Source organism: Bos javanicus, chromosome 8 (genome assembly GCF_032452875.1).
Source record: "Bos javanicus breed banteng chromosome 8, ARS-OSU_banteng_1.0, whole genome shotgun sequence".
In the NCBI taxonomy this organism is placed as follows: Eukaryota; Metazoa; Chordata; class Mammalia; order Artiodactyla; family Bovidae; genus Bos; species Bos javanicus.
Genome location: NC_083875.1, coordinates 102,802,173 through 102,826,838, shown reverse-complemented (window position 1 = coordinate 102,826,838; position 24,666 = coordinate 102,802,173). Strand labels below are relative to the sequence as shown.

The following is a 24,666-nucleotide window of genomic DNA, read 5'->3' as shown; positions in this document are numbered from 1 at the left end:
GTTGATGTATGGCAAAACCAATACAATACTGTAAAGTAATTAACCTCCAATTAAAATAAATAAATTTATATTAAAAAAAAGACTCCTCTTTGCTTTCTTCCATAAGGGTGGTGTCATCTGCATATCTGAGATTATTGATATTTCTCCTGGCCATCTTGATTCCAGCTTGTGCTTTATCCAGCCTAGCATTTCTCAAGTTACTGTGCATATACATTAAATAAGCAGGGTGACAAGATTCAGCCTTGATATACTCCTTTCCTAATTTTGAACCAGACCATTGTTCCACGTCTGGTTCTAACTGTTGCTTCTTGACCTGCATACAGGTTTTGTAGGAGGCAGGTAAGGTGGTCTGGTATTCCCATCTCTTTAACAATTTTCCACTTTGAGTGTAGTCAATGAAGCAGAAATAGATGTTTTTCTGGAATTCTCTTGCTTTTTCTATGATCCAGCAGATGCTGGCAATTTGATCTCTGGTTCCTCTGCCTTTTCTAAATCCAGCTTGAGCATCTGGTTCTCGGTTCATGTAGTATTGAAGCCTAGCTTGGAGAATTTAAAGCATTTCTTCATTAGCATGTGAAATGAGTGAAATTGTGTGGTAGTTTGAACATTCTTGGGCATTGCCCTTTGGGATTGGAATGAAAACTGACCTTTTCCAGTCCTGTGGCCACTGCTCTGTTTCCCAAATTTGCTGGCATATTGAGTGCAGCACTTTTACAGCATCATCTTTTAGGATTTGAAATAGCTCAGCTGGCATTCCACCACCTCCACTAGCTTTATTCGTAGTGATGCTTCCTAAGGCCCACTTGATTTCACACTCTAGGATGTCTGGCTCTAGGTGAGTGATCATACCATCGTGGTTGTCATGGAAAAAGTCAGACATGACTTAACTAAACCAAACCACATTTACGTAGGTATGGCTAACACACAGGATATCCCCAAAGCTTTTGGCCTGAGCAATTGAAAGGATATAATTGCCCTTAACTCCATTTAATTAGAGGAGCCAGTTTAGTGGGGAAGGATGAAATGTTTCAGACATTTAATTCGTTTATCTAGCTCGTGTGTGTGTGCTCTGTCACTTCAGTCGTGTCTGAGTCTTTGTGACCCTCTGCACTGTAGCCCACCAGGCTCCTCTGTCCATGGGATTCTCCAGGCAAGAATACTGGAATGGTTTGCGGTGCTCTCCTTCAGGGGATCTTTCTAATATAGGGACTGAACCCACATCTCCTGGGTCTCCTGAGTTACAGGCAATTCTTTACCCACTGAGCCACCCAGGAAGCACTTATCCAGCTCAGCTATTTAATAAAAGAGACCCAATTATAATTTAGTATTTTACCAAAAGATGGGTCCAGGTACTCACCACTCAAAACCCAATGAGGCCAGGCTGGTGGAAAGGGAAGTTTGCTTTATTTCATATTCTGGCAACTGTGGGGGAAGGGGGAGGGGGGACATCTGTCCAAAAGCTGACTATACACCCCCTCAACTGACAACTAGTGGGACAAGAGAGCTTTTCTAGGATGAGGGAGAGGGCTGCATGCAGAAACAGCAGTCAGCTCTGACAGTCATCTTCAAACTGGTCATCAGTGGTTTGACCACTGTCATGTTGATTGTTTTAAATACAGTTTGGTTTGTTTCCATTTCTTTGAGGCCAGTTCTTGGAACTCTGGCAGCTTATGTCACAGCTACAGTCCGGTCATCATGTAATTAACTTCTTCCACTTCGTGGGGGTGTCAGTATCTATGAGACAGGATATGGCTCCGAATTATATCTATAGCCTTTGAGAAGGAACTAAAGGTCTTTGACTATGCTTAATGACTACATTATTATTATTTGGTCTCGTTTGACTATTTTCCTTTGCTTCTGCATACTCTCATTTCTCTGATTAAACTTATTCTTTGACTAAAGCTTTTCAAAGACAAAAGGCAGGCAGAGGACATAGGGCGGGGGGCAAGGACCATAGGGTCCTGCTTTGTTTCAGTATGAATTAGTAAGTGAGAGTTAATTTCATAACTTAGTGATAGATTTCATTATCGGCAACATAAATGTAAACAGTCTTCAACACCTTAAAAGGGAATGTTCAGTTCAGTTCAGTTCAGTTGCTCAGTCATGTCCCACTCTTTGCAACCCCATGAATCACAGCACGCCAGGCCTCCATGTTCATCACCAACTCCCAGAGTTCACTCAAACTCATGTCCATCGAGTCGGTGATGCCATCCAGCCATCTCATCCTCTGTCGTCCCCTTCTCCTCCTGCCTCCAATCCCTCCCAGCATCAAAGTCTTTTCCAATGAGTCAACTCTTCGCATGAGATGGCCAAAGTATGTACTAGATCTATATTAGCATTGTTAGATCTCAAAAGTAAATTGTAAGGTGAAAAAAGCCAGTTGCTGAATGATATGTGCAGTATGACACTATTTATATAAATTTAAATAACACAGAACAATGCAATACATTATTTACGGAATCCTATAAGTATGATCACATATACTTATCAGTGTTTCTTATCATGTGCATATGAATCACCTGCGGATCTTGTTAAACATTAGCAGGCTCTGATTTAGCGGGTCTGGGATGAAGCTTGAGATTCTGCCTTCTAACAAGCTCCCAGAGACGCTGCTACACCATCGTGGGAGACAGGAGACACAGGTAAAGTGAAACTTTTTTACTTTCTTCAGTTATCTTGCTCTGTGTGGATGCTGAAACCTCTCTGTTGCACTTCTGAACTCTCATAAAGGTATTCCTGCCCATGAGTGGTTGTTAAAATGGGTGTATCTGGGGGGTTATGTGGGCTGGCACTTCCTATTCTACCATCTTGCTAATGAACCCAAATCAGTTGTACATCATTTCACCCAAAAGACACACAGAGAGAAAGACATTGAGGTTGTTGTTGTTGTTGTGTGTTTTTAAAAATTATTTATTTAGCTGTACTGGTTTTTAGTTGCGGCGTATGAACTCTCAGTTGCAGTGGATCTAGTTCCCCAACCAGGGTTCCAACCTGGGCTCTCTGCTTCATTGGGAGCATGGAGTCTCATCCAAGAAGTCCCAAAACATTGAGTCTTCAGAACTATTTTTTATTTTTCTAGAATATTCTTCTACTGAAATCAGGGATCAAATGAAAATTATGGTGGAATTACTACTGATGTGGGGTCCTTGCTCCACGAGGAATTCAGGCAAGGCTTCATTGTGATTTGTGCTGCAGGAGGGCTTGGAAACAAGAAACAGGTGCCCTTTCTTCACTCCTAGAGGGAAGGCGCGCTGGTTCCTTATGTGGGATAACAGCAGGGGTGGGTCTGGGGCTTTTGAGCAGGAGGAGTGCCTTGGGGGTCTGCCTGTTCACTCGGTGGCTCTGTGTACCCTGCTTGTGCTTAGCACTTCAGAAGAAGCAGGTTTTTGTGGCCTTTTCTATCTTACTGTTCATAAGAACCCAAACTGCGCATGTCTGAAGCTATTTTTCAGTTCCATGTAGTTTCTTTGTATTTTGTTACTGGAGGAGGCATTTGTCCAGGCGCAAGCACTGCAGCAAAGGGTCCCAGGTCCCAGACCATCTCAGAATCAGCCGTCAGTGGGAGCTACACTGCTTCCTTGTCCATTTTTCCTCAGGGATGGAGGCCATGCTCACAGCCAAATCCATTCAAGGATTTTCCATCCTGGTATTTAAATCCTAAATTGTGTTTTCATGTCTTCCTTATCACCCTATTGCCACTTCACGTCCCATGAACATGTTCCTAGGTTCTGAAAACAAGTTGATTAAAGAAAGGGAAATAAGTCTACTGTAAAGAGCACCACAGAATAACATTCTAATTCCCGGCAAGTGTGAGCTAGCGTTTGCACAGTAGATCATATGTGCCACACTTCCTTCCAAGAGTTAAACATTTATATGTTAGAAAACTCTGCTGCTGTGTCAAAGATACAGTTGCATGCATGGATGTGAAGTCACTTCAGTTGTGTTCAGCTCTTTATGACCCTGTGGACTGTAGCCCGCCAGGCTCCTCTGACCATGGGATTCTCCAGGCAAGATTACTGGAGTGAGTTGCCATTCCCTTCTCCAGCGGATTATCCTGACCCACATCTTTTAAGTCTCCTACAGTGGCAGATGGGTTCTTTACCACTAGCGCCACGTGGGAAGCAGTTAGGAAGCTCTATTCTTGGCATTCAGCTGGACAGGAGAAATGGGTCTTACATTAGTGTCCTGTTTTTGCTGCAAATAACCACAAATTTAGTAGCTTCAAACAGCACAGGTTTGTTTTATTACAGTTTTAGAGGTCAGAAATGTGACCAAAACCAAGAGAGCCTGGTGTCTAGAAATTTATTCAGATCATCTTTCATGTCTTTTTTTTCCCTTTTTTAAAGATTTGCTTATTTTTTAATTGAAGGATAATTGCTTTACAGAATTTTGTAGTTTTCTGTCATTTTATGTCTTTTCTTAGAGGTTTAAATTTCCCTCCTTAGCAATCTTCTGGTGTATTCTTGTTTGTTAATTCCTGTATATTGATATTTCAGGTTTTATGTTTATCTGTTTTGTTTTTTCACCCTTTAGTTATTATCAGAGTTTTTGCTGGTGTAGAGAGATGTTATTGATTTTTCTAAGTCGATCTTTCTAGCAACCTTGATGAAATTTTTCATTAGTTATAATAAAATTAGTCCTAATACCTTGTGGATTCAGTTGGTTTTACAGGTATCTATGTATGATCATATTATCTGCAAGTAATGTCAATGTATCTCTTCCAATTTACACCTCTCTCTTTTCTTTCCTGCTCATACTCTAGCCAGAACCTCCAGGAATACTTTAGCCTCTGATACCATATTTTCTATACCAAAGGTTGGCTAACACACAGGCCAAATTCACCTAAGTGCTTGTTCGTGTATAACCCATGATCTAGGAACATTTGCAACTGATGTAATATTAGAAACATTAACTTTAACCCCACTTAAGCAAAATTTTATTCCAAAACAAAATTTCATTCTTTTTATTAATAGATGTGTTTTTTCCAAAACTGTATTCAATATTATACTTCAAATTGTATCAGAAAATGATGAAATGTGTTTTCTGTATTACTATGAGTGAGTGAGTGAAAGTTGTGTCCAACTCTTTGCAACACCACGGACTATCCAGTCCATGGAGTTCTCCAGGCCAGAATACTGGAGTGGGTCAGTCAGTTCAGTCATGTCCAACTCTTTGTGACCCCATGGACCGAAGCATGCTAGGCCTCCCTGTCCATCACCAACTCCTGGAGTTTACTCAGACTCATGTCCATTGAGTCGGTGATGTCATCTAACCATCTCATGCTCTGTCGGCCCCTTCTCGTCCTGCCTTCAATCTTTCCCAGCATCAGGGTCTTTTCAAATGTGTCAGCTCTTCACATTAGGTGGCCAAAGTATTGGAGTTTCAGCTTCAACATCAGTCCTTCCAATGAACACTCAGGACTGATCTCCTTTAGGATGGACTGGTTGGATCTCCTTGCAGTCCAAGGGACTCTCAAGAGTCTTCTCCAACACCACATTTCAAAAGCATCAATTTTTTAGCACTCAGCTTTTTTTATAGTCCAACTCTCGTATCCGTACATGACTACTGGAAAAACCATAGCCTTGACTAGACAGACCTTTGTTGGCAGTGGGTAGCCTGGAGTGGGTAGCCTATCCCTTCTCCAGTAGATCTTCCTGACCCAGGAATTGAACCCAGGGTGTCCTGCATTGCAGGCAGATTCTTTACCAACTGAGCTATCAGGGAAGCCTCTCTATTACTATTACTATATTATTATCTATAATACATAATCAATTTTGACTCGGCCTATAAAGTCTAAAGTATTTACTATCTGGCTCTTTTAGGAAATGTCTGCTGACTCCCTTTTCTACATCATGGCCTTTCCCCGACTATTATTTCCTGTAGTTATTTGTACTGCAATTTCTCCCAAATAAACAAGTTTGTTGAAAGGAACCCCTCAGAATGCTTTCAATAAAGTAGGCTTGAAATTATAGGATTGTGGGTTAAGGAGATATTTTAAGTTGTCCTGTTACCACACCCCTTCAAATATTATGAACAACTTCAACCTGAATGGAGGAAATTTAGATAAATATCAAATTAACTTCCAGAGTAAACATCAAACCAGGACACCCTGAGGTTACTTTGGAGTTTCTGGGGAAATGATGAAGACTATAAATCTCTATTTTTGACTTAGAAGACTTTGTCACTTGATTCTCTTGTCCCAGGACAGAACTTGAGTTGAAACTGTCTGCTCCTGGAGGCGGGCCAATCAGGATACTACCTGCTGTTCTTAAAAATTAGCGCTTCAGAAGCGTTGTTTTGTTGGTTTCAAAATGTGTGATAACTCTATTTTAGTAATAATGATCTCAGAGAGGCAACAGGGAGTGGAGGCATAAAGGGAGATCTTAATTCCCTGCCCAGGGAGTGAACCTGGGTAGCCTGGATGGGAACCAGGGATCCTAGCCCCCAGACCAGAAAGGGCCGGAGGCTAGAAGCTAGTTTCCCCTGGATCTTTGCCCTCAGTGAAAATGCATTTGTCACAGAGGCAGAAACTGTAAGTGCAGGTACAAAGTTTATTGTGATACATAACACAGCAACAAGTGGGAGAGCACACAGAGAAACAGCTTGTTCAGCTGAGACAGAAGCAAGGCAGAGATGCACACCCAGAGAGAAGGGGTGTAGGCATCGCCCTAGTGTGGAGGACAGTGAAGAGGCAGTTAAGTCATTTATAAAGAGCGTTCTTCCATGTCTTTGTCTTCCTTCAGGCCAATTATCTGCTTTCTTTTTCCACACCTGACCTATGCTAGGACCCTTCCCTGAATATGCAAACACTCCTCAGCCAAGATGGATCTTGAAGTGAAGGCTTCTGGGTAAAGCAAGACTCATTATGGCCTGGCAACACTCCTTGACTTTTGACCCACAGGGAGACTTTCTGTGCATGTGTAGTGTCTTCCTTGTTCTGAAAAAGGTGGGAGCTAAGATCCCTTAAGGAAAGGAAAGTGAAGTCACTGAGTCGTGTCCAACTCTTTGCAACCCCATGGACTGTAGCCTACCAGGCTCCTCTGTCCATGGGATTTTCCAGGCAAGAGTACTGGAGTGGGTTGCCATTTCCTTCTCCAGGAGATCTTCCCAACCCAGAGATTGAACCGGGGTCTCCCACATTGTAGGCAGATGCTTTACCCTCTGAGCCACCAAGGAAGTCCGAGATCCCTTAATCCTTTACTCAAATAGGGTTTTGCCTCTCTGTCCTTGATATGACTATTCCCTTAAGGTGTTTACAAGAGACAAACACTGGCTATTTACCCTGTTGCTGTTGTTAGTTCCTTTTTGGAGGGTAAACAAGAGGCTGACTGTAAATGGCTTAACTGGAGCCCATCCATCTCTTGTCTCAGGAAATGTTAACACTTTCCTGCCAAAAGTATTCAGCCTGAAGCCCACATCTTCGTGTCCCACGATGTGGGGCAGTTGTAACTGGAGGCTGGTTGTAAATGTCTAACCTGAAGTCCATCTATCTCTTCCATCAATAGTAGACAATTACTGGCTAACAACTTGGTAAGAAGACAGAGAATGGAGGGCCAGTTTGTTGAGGAGAGCCTGGCTTGGGAAACAAGGTCTAGTTAGTAACACTGTCAGGGATTATCCAGCCGCCAGAATTCCCTCAACCTAACACACCTACCTTCCTCTCCCCGTGTTCCTATTAAAGCTGAACTCGTTCCTCACACCGTCTTCCACAGACACCCCATGAGCAAGCCCATCTCTGGACTCCAGTCCTTGCTGCTTCCTTTGTGTGAAACACTCATCTCCCAGATACCGGCATGGCCCACTGTCTCACGGCCTCCTGGCTCTGGGTGACTCCTCCACACCTCAAGTAGCTCTCTTTTCCCTACCTTTCCTGATGGGCTTCTCATATTTATTTGTTTATCGCCTGTTCCCACTCCCTCTAGAATGTAAACGTGTTGAAGTCAAGGAGTTTCTTTTATTCCCTGCAGTATCCAACAGGTGAAACAGTGCTCAGCATGACACAAGCAAGCACGCCATGTTTGTTTCCTCCATAAGTGGAGGAATAATAATAATCTCCATAATCTTTCCTGCACCAGAATGATTGGAGAACCCATCTTCTTTCTCCCTTGTCTGGTGCTAATATTTTCATGAGTGTGTTTCAGCTCAGACCAAAGACTGTGGGGCCTTTAGCATTTTTCCCATTGGTGGAGTTGGAAAGATGGGAACTCGAAGGCAATTGGTTCAGAAAATCTCTTCACAAAACACTAGGCCATGAATATATGGGGGCCTAGTTGTCTCTCTCTCTCTCTCTTACACACATACACACACACACACACACACACACACACACACAGGTTTGGCAGTCAGCCTTGAGAGAAGAGCAGAGAACCCATGGCCCTTCCTCCCCACCGCCTACAGCCTGGCCACAGTGCTAGTCGCACTCCATTTTTTGCCCAGCCTTCTGGGGGTCTTGAAAAAAGATTCAAGAAGCTACTGATGGCAGGTACAAGATATGGCCAGATGGAGGGAGATGGATGTTTCTGGAATGTGATCCAGTCTTTTGAGTTGACTCTGAGTGAGCTGAAGGCACTAGAGGTCTCTAAACATACAGGTTAAAACAGAAGAACAGATTTGCAGGATTCAGAAGAAAAGGAGGGACTGTGTGGTGAGCTCAGGGGACAGCCTGTGCCTGGGCTGTACTGTTTTCCATTTCCTCAAATCAGTTTGCCTAATTTGACTCACACTTTTTTTTAAGATTTTTTTTTTTTTTAATTTGGACCGTTTTTAAAGTCTTTACTGACTTCATTACAATATTGCTTCTGTTTTTATGTTTTGGTTTTTTGGCTCGGAGGCATGTTGGATCTTAGCTCCCTGACCACTGGACCAGCAGGTAAGGTCCTGACTCATAGATTCTTGTAGACAAATATGAGTCTCAATTCAAAAAAAACAAAGAAATTCCTACATTCATGGTCATCTTGTATAATACATATATTGTTATACCTCTTCCCCAACTGCCAGCTATGCCCACATCTTCCCTTTGCTTTAAGGCCAGGAAAAGATTTGTAAAAAGCTTCCCCCCACCACTGGGTTGTTGCTCTCATTTCTCTTTCACTGCACTTTTTCATCTCCGCTGTAAGGCAAGGAATAGAATAAGAATCCATTTACGTCTTCTCTGTAAAAGGTGAATAATAATAATACATGCTCAGTCAGTGCTTGGTGACCAGGTACTTGTGGCCACAAATGGAAGTGCATGGTTTTTCCTTTTTTGGTATGGAAGCATCCCCTAATTCTCTATTAGAAGTGCCCGTGTTCATGCTCAGTTGCTCAGTCATGTCTGACTCTTTGCATCCCCATGGACTGTAGCCTGCCAGGCTCCTCTATCTATGGAATTCTCCAGGAGGAATACTGGAGTGGGTTGCCATTTCCTCCTCCAAGGATCTTTCTGACCCAGGGATGGAACCTGCATCTCATGCATAGGCAGGCAGATTCTTTACCACTGTGCCACCTGGGAAGTCCAGTAATTACTAAATAATAGATTGTTGTGAAGATTAAATTACTAAATATTGCAAAGCATTTTGAACAATGCCTCACATACAGTAAGTACTATCTGAAGTGTTTGCTGTTATTATGCTTTTAATACATTTCTTGATTCACTTTGCTAATAATTATAATTTTTTATCTATCTCCATCATTGCGATTCATCCATGGTGTATTTTTATTGAACAATTCTTATCAGATTTTTATTTAAGATAATACTAACTTCATAAAATATATAAGGGAGTTTTCTACCTGAAAATGATTCAAATAGCTTTGGGAGGATCTCTTCCTTAGAGACTTATCATTTAAATTATAGACAATGTATCTGTAAAACAATTGAGCCATCATCTTTGGTAACTGCTTTCTTCTAATTTTTTATTCCTCTAGGGCTGTGATATTTGTGTTGTCCACACAAATTTACATTTCTCCTGAGCACATTGAAATTAGATGTGCCCTACTTTAATCAGTGAAAGTGAACGGTAGTTCCATAGGTCCTGTGTATCAAGATTTTTTAAAGCTTCCAAGGTGATTCTAAAGTGCAGCCAAAGCTGAAAAGATGCTTATGTAAAGATGGAATGAGTTAGTTTCCCCCACACATCTGTAAACTAGAATTCTAGAATGCAGGAGACCCAAGTTCGGTCCCTGGGTCAGGAAGATCCCCTGGAAGAGGGAATGGCTACCCACTCCAGTATTCTTGCCTGGAGACTCCCATGCACAGAGGAGCCTGGCAGGCTACAGTCCATGGGGTCGCAAAGATTCTGACACAGCTGAGCAACTGACACCATCCAGTGGTGACCAAGTGGCCAGGGCTGAGTTAGGTGCAAAGAGCCACACGGGCCACTTTGGAAGGCCTCTTCCTGAAAGTCTGGGGCCTGGGGGCTTCTGCTGGGGTTCCTTGGACTCTCTGCGAGCCAGAGAAACTAAGTTGATGCAGAGCACATAGGGGAAGGCCCCCCAAGAGGGCTGTGGGTTGACTGGGAAGTATGAGGCTGGCACAGATGTTTTTAGAACCTGAGTGTCTAGAATTCCCCAGACTTCTCCACACAGGAGTTGCAAAGCTTAGAATTAGAGCCTGCAGGAGCCCTGTGTTGACAAAACCTGGAGCCAGCAGGTGGTTGGTTGATCTCTGCTGCTTGCTGGTTAGAGGTAGCCCTCAATGTGTTTGGGAACTGGGACCTTCACCTACCAGGGCCCAGGGCACCCCTAGGTATGTTCAGAATTTGGACCTCAGAATTAGGGCCTGGTGGGGAAGAAGCATCTGGCTGAAAGTGAGTGAATTTGGAGTCTTTGCTTACCCAGCAACTCCAGTGCCTTTAGGAACTAAGGAAGCACCCTCCACCCACAGTAGCCCAGGGGTCCTCCAGCCTCCTCTCTGAGGCCTGTGAGTCAGTGCAATGTGGGAAAGTCATGAGTTCTAACCTCCAAATATAGGCATTTCCCACTGACCATCAGAAATGAAAATCAGATTTATGAAAATCAGAGATTCTGTGTGAAAATGCTAACCAGAAAGTTATTTCCTATTTTTAATGATAGCTTTCTTGAGGTATAATTGACACTCAACTGCATATATTTAAATCTGATGTTTTTACATAGATGCTCCCATGAAACCATCACACAGTCAGGATAGGAGGTATCTTTGTGATCCCCCAAAATGTCCTCTGTCCCTTGGTAATCCTTTCCTCCCACATTGCCACCCAAGCCTCAGGTAACCACGTTTCCATTTTCTGTCTCTAGAGTTTGCATCTTCTAGATATTTTATATAAATGCAGTTATCAGTATGTACTATTTTTGTTGTTCTGCTTTCACTTGGCTTAATTATTTTGAGATTCATTCGTGTCATGTTTATCAATATTCTTTTCTTTTTTGTTGCTGGATAGTGCTCCATGGATGGAGAAGGAAATGGCAACCCCCTCTGGTATTCTTGCCTGGATAATTCCATGGACAGAGTAACCTGGCTACGGTCCATGAGGTCACAAAGAGTCGGACACGACTGAGCGACTAACACACACACGGTGCTCCATTGCACGAACACACAACAATCTGTTTACCTATTCCTTTTGATGTTGATGGACATTTGGGTTGTTTCCTCGTTCTTGGCTGTTACAAATAACTACTATGAACATGTGTTTACAAATCCCTTTATGAACATATGTTTACATTTCTCTTGGTTTGTACCAAGGAATGGAATGGCTAGGTCATAGAGTAAGTGTATATTTAATTATTGTAAGGAGCTGGCGATTTTTTTCTAGAATGGTTTGCCATTTTACATATTCATCAACAGTGGATGAGAGCTCCTGTTCCTGCAGATCCTCACAAACACTTGGAATTTTAAGTAGAAAAAACTGTAATGTGTTACACAGAACCCCAAAATTTCCAACAGTTTCCAAAAATCTGAGTAAGACACGTTCAGTTCAGTTCAGTTGCTCAGTCATGTCTGACTCTTTGTGACCCCGTGGGCTGCAGCACGCTAGGCCTCCCTGTCTATCACCAACTCCTGGAGTTCACTCAAACTCATGTCCATTGAGTTGGTGATGCCATCCAACCATATCATCCTCTGTCGGCCCCTTCTCCTCCTGCCCTCAATCTTTCCCAGCATCAGGGTCTTTTCAAATGAGTGAGCTCTTCGCATCAGGTGGCCAAAGTACTGGAGTTTCAGCTTCAACATCAGTCCTTCCAATGAACACTCAGGACCGATCTCCTTTAGGATGGACTGGTTGGATCTCCTTGCAGTCCACATGAATTGAATAAACAGTAAATTGTAATGTTGGGAAATAAAAAACTTAAAGCATTATTTCATTACTAAAAACTAACATGGCTGCCTTGTGTTCACCTAAGCCTGGGATGCTTTTCTTAGACCATTAGAGATGCACATCACTTTTGTTGATAATTCTGAAGTTCTCTCAGTTGTATCTGAGTGAGTTCAGTCGCTCAGTAGTATCCAACCCTTTTCGACTCCATGGACTGTAGCTTGCCAGGCCTCCCTGTCTATCACCAACTCACGGAATTTACTCAAACTCATGTCCATTGCGTCGGTGATGCCATCCAACTATCTCATCCTCTGTCGTCCCCTTCTTCTCCTGCCTTCAATCTTTCCCAGGAACAAGGTCTTTTCCAACGAGTCAGTTCTTTGTGTCAGGTGGCCAAAATATTGGACTATAATCCAATTGTATGTGAACTATAATCCAAACTCCCCAGACTGTTAAAAATATTGCACAATATTTTTTAATGTGAACTTAAGTTTTCCCCAAAGAGCTGCCAAAAAACCCCCCATTGTACTGAGAAATACAAATATTCCATGAAGATTTGGGTATGAGGAACTAAAAGACTGAGAAAACATTCTATAACATATGCCTTTATTTCTGCTTTTCCCTTGGGGTTCACAATAGGTGCTGTGCCTCTCTGTTCCTTTGACTGACTGGTCTTATCACATTTTTCCTTTATCCCCTCTTCCTGTTAAAATAGAAATTATGCAACCTTCAGATTCAAATGATAAATTTGCTCTTTCCACCCAACCACCCACACCCCTACCTTAGCGTTGGATGTGATCATGTGACTTGCTTGGCCAGTAGCACGTTGGTAGAAGCAATGGCGTGTCATTCCTTGGCAATTTTGAGAGCCAGTATGCAATTTATCCGTCTATCCCTTTGTCAGCACCCAATGACTACTTCTTCCACCTGGTCCCAGAGAATGATGATCCAGAGTCTAGAGTCCTCAGCCAATTTGTGATGGGCAGTTTGGTTGAGAAAGAAAGCTTTATGGTGGTAAGCCACTGAAATGTGAAGGTTGTTACCACAATATAACATTACTATTATGCTGAATCTTGTTGTTCAGTTGCTCAGTCATGTCTGATTCTTTGTGACCTCATGGACTGCAGCAAGCCAGGCTTCCCTTTCCTTCACGGTCTCCCAGAGTTTGCTCAAACTCATGTCCATTGAGTCAGTGATGCCATCTAACCATCTCATCCTCTGTCATTCCCTTCTCCTTCTGCCTTCAATCTTTCCCAGCATCAGGGTCTTTTCAAATGAGTGAGCTCTTCACATCAGGTGGCCAAAGTATTGGAGTTTCAGCTTCAACATCAGTCCTTCCAATGAACACCCAGGGCTGATCTCCTTTAGGATGGACTGGTTGGATCTCCTTGCAGTCCAAGGGACTCTCAAGAGTCTTCTCCAACACTACATTTCAAAAGCATCAATTTTTCGGCACTCCGCTTTCTTCACAGTCCAACTCTCACATCCATATATGACTACTGGAAAAACCATAACCTTGACTAGACAGATCTTTTCTGACAAAGTAATGTCTCTGCTTTAGCTGTCTAAAGCATAACTTTATGTTGGTCGTAACTTTCCTTTCAGGGAGTAAGCATCTTTTAATTTCATGGCTGTAGTCACCATCTGCAGTGATTTTGGAGCCCAGAAAAATAAAGTCTGACACTGTTTCCACTGTTTCCCCATCTATTTGCCATGAAGTGATGGGATCAAATGCCATGATCTTAGTTTTCTGAATGCTGAGTTTTAAGCCAACTTTTTCACTCTCCTCTTTCACTTTCATCAAGAAGCTCTTTAGTTCTTTTTTGCTTTCTGCCTTAAGGGTGGTGTCATCTGCATATGTGAGGTTATTGATATTTCTCCCAGCAATCTTGATTCCGGCTTGTGCTTCCTCCAGCCCAGTGTTTCTCGTAATGTACTTTGCATATAAGTTAAATAAGCAGGGTGACAATATATAGCCTTGACTGTATATCCTTTTCCTATTTGGAACCAGTCTGTTGTTCTATGTCTAGTTCTAGCTGTTGCTTCCTGACCTGCATACAAATTTCTCAAGAGGCAGGTCAGGTGGTCTGGTATTCCTGTCTCTTTAAGAATTTTCCACAGTTCGTTGTCATCCACACAGTTAGTTTCAGAGACTACTAACAAGTTCCCAGAAAGACTCCTATTTGCTATCAATTTCAGCTGTTGTCTTCTTACTCCTGGAATATTTTTTTTATGTGGAACCACTACTTATTTGTCTTCCCACTAACTGGACAGAAACATGCACACTGGTATATCTGGCCCCAGATATTTCTATTGCTCCTAACAATCTGACCCTTCCTATCCCACTAACTCCTAACTGATCCAGACGGGCAATTCAATTCATTCCTCTATTAATCAGTTTAGGAATAGCCACTGGGATTGGGACAGGGACCGCAGGACTCACCACTTCTTTAAATTACTATCAAAGCCTTTCTAAAGACCTCAGTGACAGCCCAGAAGAAATAGCTAACAGCCTTATCACTATCCAAAACCAGCTAGATTCCCTGGCAGCTGTGGTCCTCCAAAACAGAAGAGGATTAGACCTCCTCACAGCAGAAAATGGAGGACCCCACTCCAGTACTCATGCCTAGAAAATCCCACGGACGGAGGAGCCTGGTAGGCTGTAGTCCATGGGGTCGCAAAGAGTCGGACATGACTGAGCGACTTCACTTTCACTTTTCACTTTCATGCATTGGAGAAGGAAATGGCAACCCACTCCAATGTTCTTTGCCTCGAGAATCCCAGGGACGGGGAGCCTGGTGGGCTGCTGTCTATGGCGTCGCACAGAGTCGGACACGACTGAAGCTACTTAGCAGCAGCAGCAGCATGCCTATTTTTGGAGGAAGCCTGCTGTTTCTACATCAATAAATGAGGCACTGTAAAGGAAGCAGCAAGAAATCTGACAAAGAGGGCCTTGAGAATACGCCAATACCTCAGTAATTCGTGGGAAAACTGGTTAAGCAATTGTGACTGGATGCCCTGGGTCCTACCTTTTCTAGCCCTCTCCTTCTACTTACCCTTATTCTAACTTTTGGTCCATGTTTAACACGTCTTTTTTCAAAATTTCTTCAGGACTGCTTACAAGCCTTCACCAACCGAACTATCCACGGGCTACTTCTAACTCACTCAGATTATCAAAGACTTGGACCCCACACAAATCTCCTTGACCCGCATTCCAGCCTTTTCTTATCTTATCCCCAGGACGCCCCTGTCCCACAGGAAGCAGTTACAGAAGACTGACCAAGGCCCTTATCCTAAATCAAAGGCTGGAATGATAGGGCCCTCATGGGGTCTTATTGATAAGATGGCTCTTTATGTCGACCTCGAAAACAAAGAATAAAATCACAGTGATCTGTGAGACTGGCCAAATTGCCCAAATGCCATCCTGTTATCTCACTGGCGCCTATCTTCTCAAAGCTGCGAGACCACCAGATTCTAGGCCTCCGGCTACATGACCATCCCTTCAGAGAATTTGTCATTGGTGGGGTATAAGAAGGACTCTGTTAGAAAGGGAGAATGCTGGTTCTCCTTAAGGGCCAGTCACCCTCTCTTTTCGCTCTAATAAATTTCTGTTTCCCTGCCTGACTGCCCGGCTCGCTTTCTTTTTCTCTGCACTTGCCTTACACTTATCACTTCCAGTTTGGGAGTCTCCCTTTTGGGTTAATACTCAGTGACTTCAGAATTTCTCCCTTATTTTTTTTTTCCACTCCCTGGCTAGATTCCTAGAGGGTTTCAGTGTTGTCCTGGCTCTGGGGAGGAGGCACCTGGGTGCCTATCATCAGTACCCACTTTCAGAGACGTCCTGCCGGCTCTGGTCGTGGTTCATCCGCACCCATCCTTTCTGCTTTACTTGCTGAACATTGTCGGCCCACCTCCTCTCCCCCTTTACTGGTCTCTATTCAATCTCCCTTCCTAAATGGGACCATCCATGCATGTTTTCTTCACCATCACTCTGCCATCCTGGAGCCGTGAGGAAGACTCTCCTACAACACTCAGGAGCCCTGAGACTCTGCGGGGTGTTGGCCTGCCCTCTCCTGCTCTGCTACAGGTACCCTAGCTGGTGAGGCTCTTTCCTAGCCTAGGATCATACACAGAAGCTACCTACAAGTTCACGGTTAGAAGCTTGTCTGGTGCTTTTTTTTTTTTTTTTGCCATAGTGTGCAGCAGGCAGGATCTTAGTTTGCCCACAAAGAGGAACATAGTCCCCACCCTGCAGTGGAAGCATGAAGTCCTACTCACTGGTCTACCGGGGAAGTCCCCTGGGGCTTCTCGTGTGACTCCACTCTTCAGGAAGGGGAAGTAGCTCAGAAAGCAGGGACAGGCAAGGGTGGGATGAACTGGGAGATTAGGATTGACATACATACACTACTATATGTAAAATAGATAACTAATGAGAATCTCCTGATAGTACAGGGAACTCTACTCAATGCTCTGTGGTGACCTAAATGGTAAAGGAATCCAAGAGAGGGGATATGTGGATATGCGTAGCTGATTCACTTTGCTGTACAGTAGAAACTAACATGACATTGTAAAGCAACTATAATCCAATGACAATTAAATAATTTAAAAATTAAAATCAGGAAATAGCTCAGGGTCACTCAGGAACACTCACTAACAGAATTCTCTTAATATGTTCTTCCGTGGTTGGAAACATTTTTCTTCCAGGCCCTTTGTTATTAGTCAGGGAGTGCCTTCTAGACAGGGGCACCTATGAGTACAGCATCCAAGCCAAGGGGCCCTGCTTTGGGCTCCACTTGTGGTATCCATAATCGGAGGCTCTGAGGGAAGAAGAAGCCTGCTGCTGCTGCTGCTGTTAAGTCGCTTCAGTCGTGTCCGACTCTGTGCGACCCCATAGATGGAAGCCCACCAGGCTCCCCTGTCCCTGGGATTCTCCAGGCAAGAACACTGGAGTGGGCTGCCATTTCCTTCTCCAATGCATGAAAGTGAAAAGTGAAAGTGAAGTCGCTCAGTCGTGTCCGACTCTTAGCGACCCCATGGACTACAGCCTACCAGGCTCCTCCATCCATGGGATTTTCCAGGCAAGAGTACTAGAGTGGGGTGCCATCTCCTTCTCTGAGAAGAAGCCTATTAGGCATTAAGTCATGTTGTGGTGTTAAGTAGACAGAGGAAGGAGGAGGTCACAAAGGCAGGGGGAAAGCCTGCTTCATTGCTGCAGCTGACTGACTATCGAGGGGGAGCCAGCTGCTGCTGGGGTTCTGGGGTGACCCCTGAGAGCTATTGCTATGAACCCTGCCAGAGCTTCCTGCTTTTCTAAGAAAAGCCAGGAACCTGGAGATGTGTGTGAAATGTCCTGGTTTTAAGAAATGCCAACGTTGTGTGGACCCAGTGAGACCAGTTTGTGGGCCTGTGGGCTTTCAGGTTGGTTTGCAGCTGCCCCCTGAGTCCAGTACCATGGCTGACAGGGCCTGATAAGTGCAGAGAGAGACAGCAGGGCTGCCAGGGTGCCAGCATGGCGCTTACCCACCCACAGTCTCTCTCGCAGCCAGGAATCCCACTGCCAGTGGCCTGGAGTCCACACTCATTATTCCTTTAGCTGCTAAGGCCAGGAGTTCTGATGTTCTGCCATGGTAGGGCTCCTGGGCTTAAATACTTTCCTCCTCTGACCAGCTCTCAGTTGGAGTGTAGGCCAGGCTTCGGACTGTAGGTGAGTCAAATGACCCCTTCTGTTTCTACTGGAAGCAGAAGCAGCAGCATATAATCTGTAGATTGAAAGGGCTGACTGGTTCTAGAGGCTTTAAGGAGCCAACCTTTGAGGGAAGGTGTTTTCGTTGTTGCTCAATTGCCAAGTCCTGTCGGACTCTTTGCAACCCCATGGACTGCAGCACACCAGGTCTCCCTGTCCTTCACTATCTCCTGGAGTTTGCTCAAACCCATGTCCCTTGAGCCATCTCACCCTCTGCTGCCCCATTCTCCTCCTGCCCTCAATTTTTCCCAACATCGGGGTCTCTTCCAATGATCTTCGCATCAGGTGGCCAACGTATTGGAGCTTCGGCTTCAACATCAGTTCTTCCGATGAATATTCAGGGTTGATTTCCTTTAGGATTGACTGGTTTGATCTCCTTGCAGTCCAAGGGACTCTCGAGATGATTCTCTGGAAAGTACTGGTGCACCTGGGATTCATTGTTAAATACCTTGGACTTGAAAAACTGGTTTTGCCCTTCTCCTTGCCCCATGCGTATGGTAAGCCTTTTGCTACATATACATGGCTTCTTGAAAAACATGTAGCATAATTGGCGTGAACTGAAACTCCATATCAGTAGCACCATACCATACTCTTCCTTCTCCAGCTGCTTTTTCCCACTCAGATCCTGATTGTAAGATTTAGATAAACAGAAATGGGTAAAATCAGAATTATAATGAAAATGTTTTCAAGTTGTGGTAAAATACACAAAAAAATTTTATGTAAAATAAAATAACAACATAAAATTTTATCATCTTAAGCACTTTAAAACATACAGCTTATTGGTATTAAATACATTTATAATGTTGTTTAACCCTCACCACATCCATCTCCAAAACTCTTTTCATTTTATAAAACCCAAAGTCTATACCTACCATCTTGGACTATTTTAACCTAGAAAATGACAGATCAAATAAATTAAAAAATAAGAGTATAGAATTTTTAAATAATCATTATTAATAACACAAATATAGTATACAAATATAAGAAGACTGTGAAAAGAACATATATTCACTATTTGGAGAGTACAAATACCTTTGGTCATTTTTTAGACTACAAGGAAATTCTTCATTAATTCTGTGGATATAGAGAATATAAAACTAAAACTTTGATTTCATCTTTTAAAAATACTTTTTAGACTATAGGTGTTAAATCACACTGGTATTAAATGGGAAGCCTTGAAAAACTGCATCCTTGTTCAAACAAGTACTTTGAGAATTAAGAGTTTAAGTGAAACACCTATAGGGTGCTAACCATGCCCTATATAACTCATGCTTTGAGATGATCACCCTCAAATAATCAGGGTTTCAGAGGGAGGTGTTGAAAGCCTGCCTGTCCAAATGCCTGTAAGCTAAAACCAACCTAAAATTTCCTGCTTATCATGGGATATGCCCTTTTTGTTTATAAGTGAAATTGTTTAAAGGGATTCAGTCCATTCAGTTGAATTAATTAAGCATCAGCCAAAGAACATATGAATGACTAAATAGGAAGTCTAATGGAAAAACAAAACATGAAAAAATCCAGTTATATTAACCAAGTGCATGTGGAAATTTCACGTAAATTAAGACGGCATAGCTGACACACACCACTGTGTAAGTGTAGGGTATACAGTGTAATGATTGACTTACACGGTACCGTGAAATGATGGTCACAGTGAGTTTATCGAACACCCATCATCTCATATGGATGTAAAATTAAACAAAAGAAAAAAGGATTGCTTCCATATGATGAGAACACTTAGAAGTGTTCTTTTAATGACTTTCATTTATAACATACAGCAGTGTTAATTATATTAATAATGTTGTACATTATATTCCTGGTACATATTTATCTTATTTAATTAGAAGCTTGTACTTTTTTACCACCTTCATCCAGTTCTCCCTTCCCCTATACCTCCAGGGTAGACTTTTAATAAGTGGTGTTGTCACAACTAATTAGAAAAAGATAACACTAGTATAAACTTCAGCTAAATTAGAGAGCTGTATGTAAAGGAACAAAACAGAAGAAAATCTGGGTGGATTTCTTTACACTCGGCAATAAGGAAAAGTTTGCTAATTATTCAAAATATAGCCATGAAATAATATGTTGATAAAATTGACTACACAATAACCAGAAAACTTTTGCATGCAAAAATACTATGTGGAAAATCAAAGGATAAATGACAGACTTGAGCAAACAATTTACTACCACATCACAAAGTGTTATTATCACTAAGATAAAAAGCTTTTTAAAATTTTTAATTGAAGTTTAGTTGATTGACATTATTGTGTTAATTTAAGGTATAAAACACAGTGATTCAGTTATATATATATTTTTTCAGATAGTCTTCCTTTATAGATTATTATAAGATATTATATATAAATTTTTGTCCTGTATAGTAAATCCTTGTTTCTTATCTATTTTATGTATAGCAGTTTGTATTTGTTAATCCCATACTCCTAATTTATCCCTCTTGTTTTCCTTTGGTAATCGTAAGTTTATTTTTTGTCTGTGAGTCTGTTTCTGTTTTATATATAGATTTATTATATTATTTTTTAGATTCCAATAACCTTTTTTTTAACAGTTGCTTAAGAGCACCAAAAGGAATGATGATTGTGATGGATTGAATATATGAATATAAGAAATCTACAAGTGAGATATCTAACATCATGCTGTACCTCTTGTCTACATGTTTTTGCCATTTAAAGATGATTTACAGAGCACCACATCAAGATGACAAAGTGAGCCCCAAGTCCATTAAAGTATGGGGGTGTTTTAAAGCCCTAATAAGAGTGTTTGTTAATGAACATATTTTTCAAGCAACTCCACTTTATAGGCTTCCCTGGTGGCTCAGACAGTAAAGAATCTGCTTGCAGTGCAGGAGACCCAGGTCCAATCCCCTGAAGAAGGGAATGGCTACCCACTCCAGTATTCTTGCCTGGAGAATTCCATGGAGGAATTCCATGGAGGAGCCTGGTGAACTATAGTCCAAGGGGTCGCAAAGTCAGACACGACTGAGGGACTAACATACACAGCACTTTATAATTGCAGCACACAAACCATACTTTACAATGGTGACATCTAGTGGCCACCATCTTAACCAAATGACTAAAGCATCACCAGGAGTGAGACAATATGAGGTCATGTGGCTCTTTGTGAGTTACAAAATGAAATATATTGCACCACCTATGACCAATTCTTGCCCAAAATGTTTAACTCGAAGTTAATCAAGGCTTTAGTTCTAGTCTCTACTTTACAGGAAACCCAGGAGATACAAGAACAGGTTAAACAGCACTATGAAAAAAGACAAATCCAGAAGGTAGGGCATTAAAAAAAAAAAAAGGACTGGTCTATTATTTTCAAAAAGTCCATACTATGACAGTAATGGTACATCAAAAAGCAATGATGTAGAGAAAAGGGGGAGAATTGTTCCCAGAGAACTATTAATCATTGATCTGTTACTTGAAGTTTCTAATAAAGGTTCACTGCGATTAATTGGGTTTTGATAGATGAAATAAAGAACTATGTCATGCCTTTTCTTTCATTGCTTCCCCTAGTTATGCCAGCTAGAAAGAAGCCTCTCCAAGGTTTAAAAAAGTCAGGTTCTATTTGACTTAATATCTTCATCAACAAGATAACTACATTAGTCCCATAGTTTGGAAAAGATTGCAAAGAGCCAAGGGGAACAGTAGTAGCAGAGTGCTCCTCATAGAATAGCACTGAATGGTTACTCTCCCCTCCCTTTGCCCCAGTGAGCCTTCAAGGCCCCAGTGAGCCCCAGAAGCATGAAATCAGATCTAGCTCCAGTGTCCATCACCTCACAAGCTCAAAACAGTTTTCTCCTTTCCCGCTCTAAGATCATCACACTCTTTCTTTGAAGCCCAGAGTCAGACTGTTACCCTCTTTTCCCAGACAATGAGGCTACTTACATGCCTCTGCCAAAGGGAGGCTACAATTAGGAACACCAGGCAAACCCATCTCTACCCTCCTAAGGAATACTTCTAAGGAAACTACTTCAAAGTTCTGGGGTGCTACCTTTAATGATCCAAGGGGTGGAATTGCTGGTCCTTTTTTATAACTGAAAGTTGATTAGGGAGGGGAATCCACAAATTTGATCTTGGTAACACATCACTTTTGGTAAGATAAACCACTACATCTTATTTTGAAAGATGGCTTTTTAACCTAAAGAATAATGCAGACATCACACCCACTAGGCTGGTTATAATAAGAATACATTCTTAAAAGGAAATATAAGTGTTGGGGATACTCAGAAATTTCAGGGATTCAATTGATCTAAATCCAAACAACTGATTTTAAGTATTCATATCTGGTTATGTTTCAACAGCTCCTTTGAGTTAAGTTTTCAGAGACCAGGTCCCAGTTCCTCTTTAATGTCTCCTAAACAATAGGTCTGTGAAGAACTGACTCATTGAGAAAGACCCCGATGCTGGGAAAGATTGAAGGCAGGAGGAGAAGGGGATGACAGAGGATGAGATGGTTGGATGGCATCACCGACTCAACGGACATGAGTTTGAGTAAGCTCCGGGAGTTGGTGATAGGGAGGCCTGGCCTGCTGTAGTCCATGGGGTCGCAAAGAGTTGGATACGACTGAGTGACTGAACTGAACTGAAACAATAAGTCAACAATTGAGGAGTAGATACTTCTAACTGTTAGTGGAATAAGAAAGGAAGATCTGGAATTTTTTATTGAAGTATAGTTGATTTGTAATGTTATGTTAATTTATGCTGCATAGCAAGGTGATTCAGTTATATACATATATGTGAATATATATATGTATACAAATGTATATATACACTCTTCTTTTATATATATATATATATATATTGGAGAAGGAAATGGCAACCCACTCCAGTATTCTTGCCTGGAAAACCCCACGGACGGAGGAGCCTTGTTGGCTAATGTCCGTGGGGTTGCAAAGAGTCGGACACAACTGAGCGACTTCATTATCACTATATATATATATTCTTTTCCAGTATGGTTCATTGTAGGATATTGAGTATAATTCTCTGTGGTATACAGTAGGACCTTCTTGCTTATCCACTCTATATATTTAGATATAGACGCTTACCCCTGCTAACCCAAACCTCCCATTCCGTTCCTCCCCCTGAAAACCACAAGTCTGTTCCCTATGTCCATGATTCTGTTTAATTCACAGTATCATTTGTGTCATATTTTAGATTCCACATGTTAGTGATATCATGTGGTTTTTGTCTTTCTCTTTCTGACTTCCTTCACTTAGTATGGTAATCTCTAGCTGCATCCACATTGCTGTACATGGCATTATTTCACTCTTTTCATGGCTGAATCGTGTTCCATTGTATATACGCATTTTCTTTATCCATTCATCAGTCAATGGACATTTAGGTTGTTTCCATGTCTTGATCATTGTGAGCAGTGCCGCTGTGAACATAGGCGTCCTTGTATCTTTCTGAATTATACTTTTGTCTGGATATATGCCCAGGAGTGGGGTTACTAGAGAAGATTTAAAAATTTAAGAAACCATCCCAGATAACATCTACCCAGGGAAAACTGTCCACACATACACTAAGATAACAATAACTCCTTCGTTCAATACAGTCTTCCCTTGAAAAATACACAATAGGGACTTCCCTGGTGGTCCAGGTGTTAAGAATCCACCTTGTAATGCAGGGTCCATGGGTTCAATCCCTGGTCTGGGAACTAAGAACCCACATACCATGAGGCAACGAAGCCCATGTGCCACAACTAAGACCCATTGCAGCCAAATAAATAAATTTTACAAAAGAAAAAGACACCATAGATGTATATGAAAAGTCCCTTTATATCAGGTTAGGGTATAAGAAGTGATTTTCTACAAAGCTGACTCAGGACCAACATTCAAACCTTCCACCTTCAGATTACCAAGCATTACAGTCTTTCCTTCCTGCGTCCATCTTCTCTGCAGTCCATCACCAGGGTGGCTGCTAGTCACAGAGTCTATAGACTTACTGCCAAGTCAGTTTTACCTTTAAAAAAAGCTGATATACCTACTCAATTCTCCCAAAGCCTCGCTTTCCCCAATTTCCCACAGATTTAATATGGAGTCTCTAGGGCACAATGAAACCATCTGAACAGGGCTTCCAGGCCTCCTCTTCCCTAGGAACCACTGTGGATAGAGGTTGAGTGGTGTGACAGCAAGATTGAAAGCAGAAGATTCAGTTCTCAGTAATACCTAGTCAAACAAGAAAATCTGTGGGATAATGCAAACCAATTATAGATGTTTCATGAATAGGTTATTATATTACTTAATAAGCCAATGAATAAGAAAGAATGAATTATAGAAACATATAAGAAAAAGATTTTAATGTCTTGATGACTTGACATGAAATAGTGACATCAATAAAGACAGCGTAATATCTCATATAGTAAGACCATCATCCATAAATAGGCTCACATGCCATTAATTTATTAATTTAAAGATTATGTAATATTAGTTACTGCACAATAAAAAATGAATTGCCCTGAAATCTCACAGCTCATATTTGAAAGAACTTGTTAAAGTCTCCATATGTGACAAAAAATCCCAGAAAGTTGTATTACCAATGAGGTGAAAATTTGAAAGAAACAAGAAACTTCTCTAAAGTATTGACTAAAAAATTATTGTCATGTCAAAAGGTGGTCAAAGAGTATGAAAAAGACCTGAAG

General features: G+C 41.9%; 1 protein-coding gene across 2 annotated transcripts in view; it reads left to right on the top strand.

Moving 5' to 3' along the window:
* The first annotated feature begins 709 nt into the window (after positions 1-709).
* The window catches only part of SLC46A2 (solute carrier family 46 member 2), an 80,907-nt gene continuing 56,950 nt past the window's right edge, over positions 710-24,666 (top strand). For both annotated transcript variants that reach the window (XM_061426517.1, XM_061426515.1), the window contains exon 1: positions 710-2,642. The gene's annotated coding sequence lies outside the window, so the exon portion shown is untranslated. The remainder of the gene's footprint in view (positions 2,643-24,666) is intronic.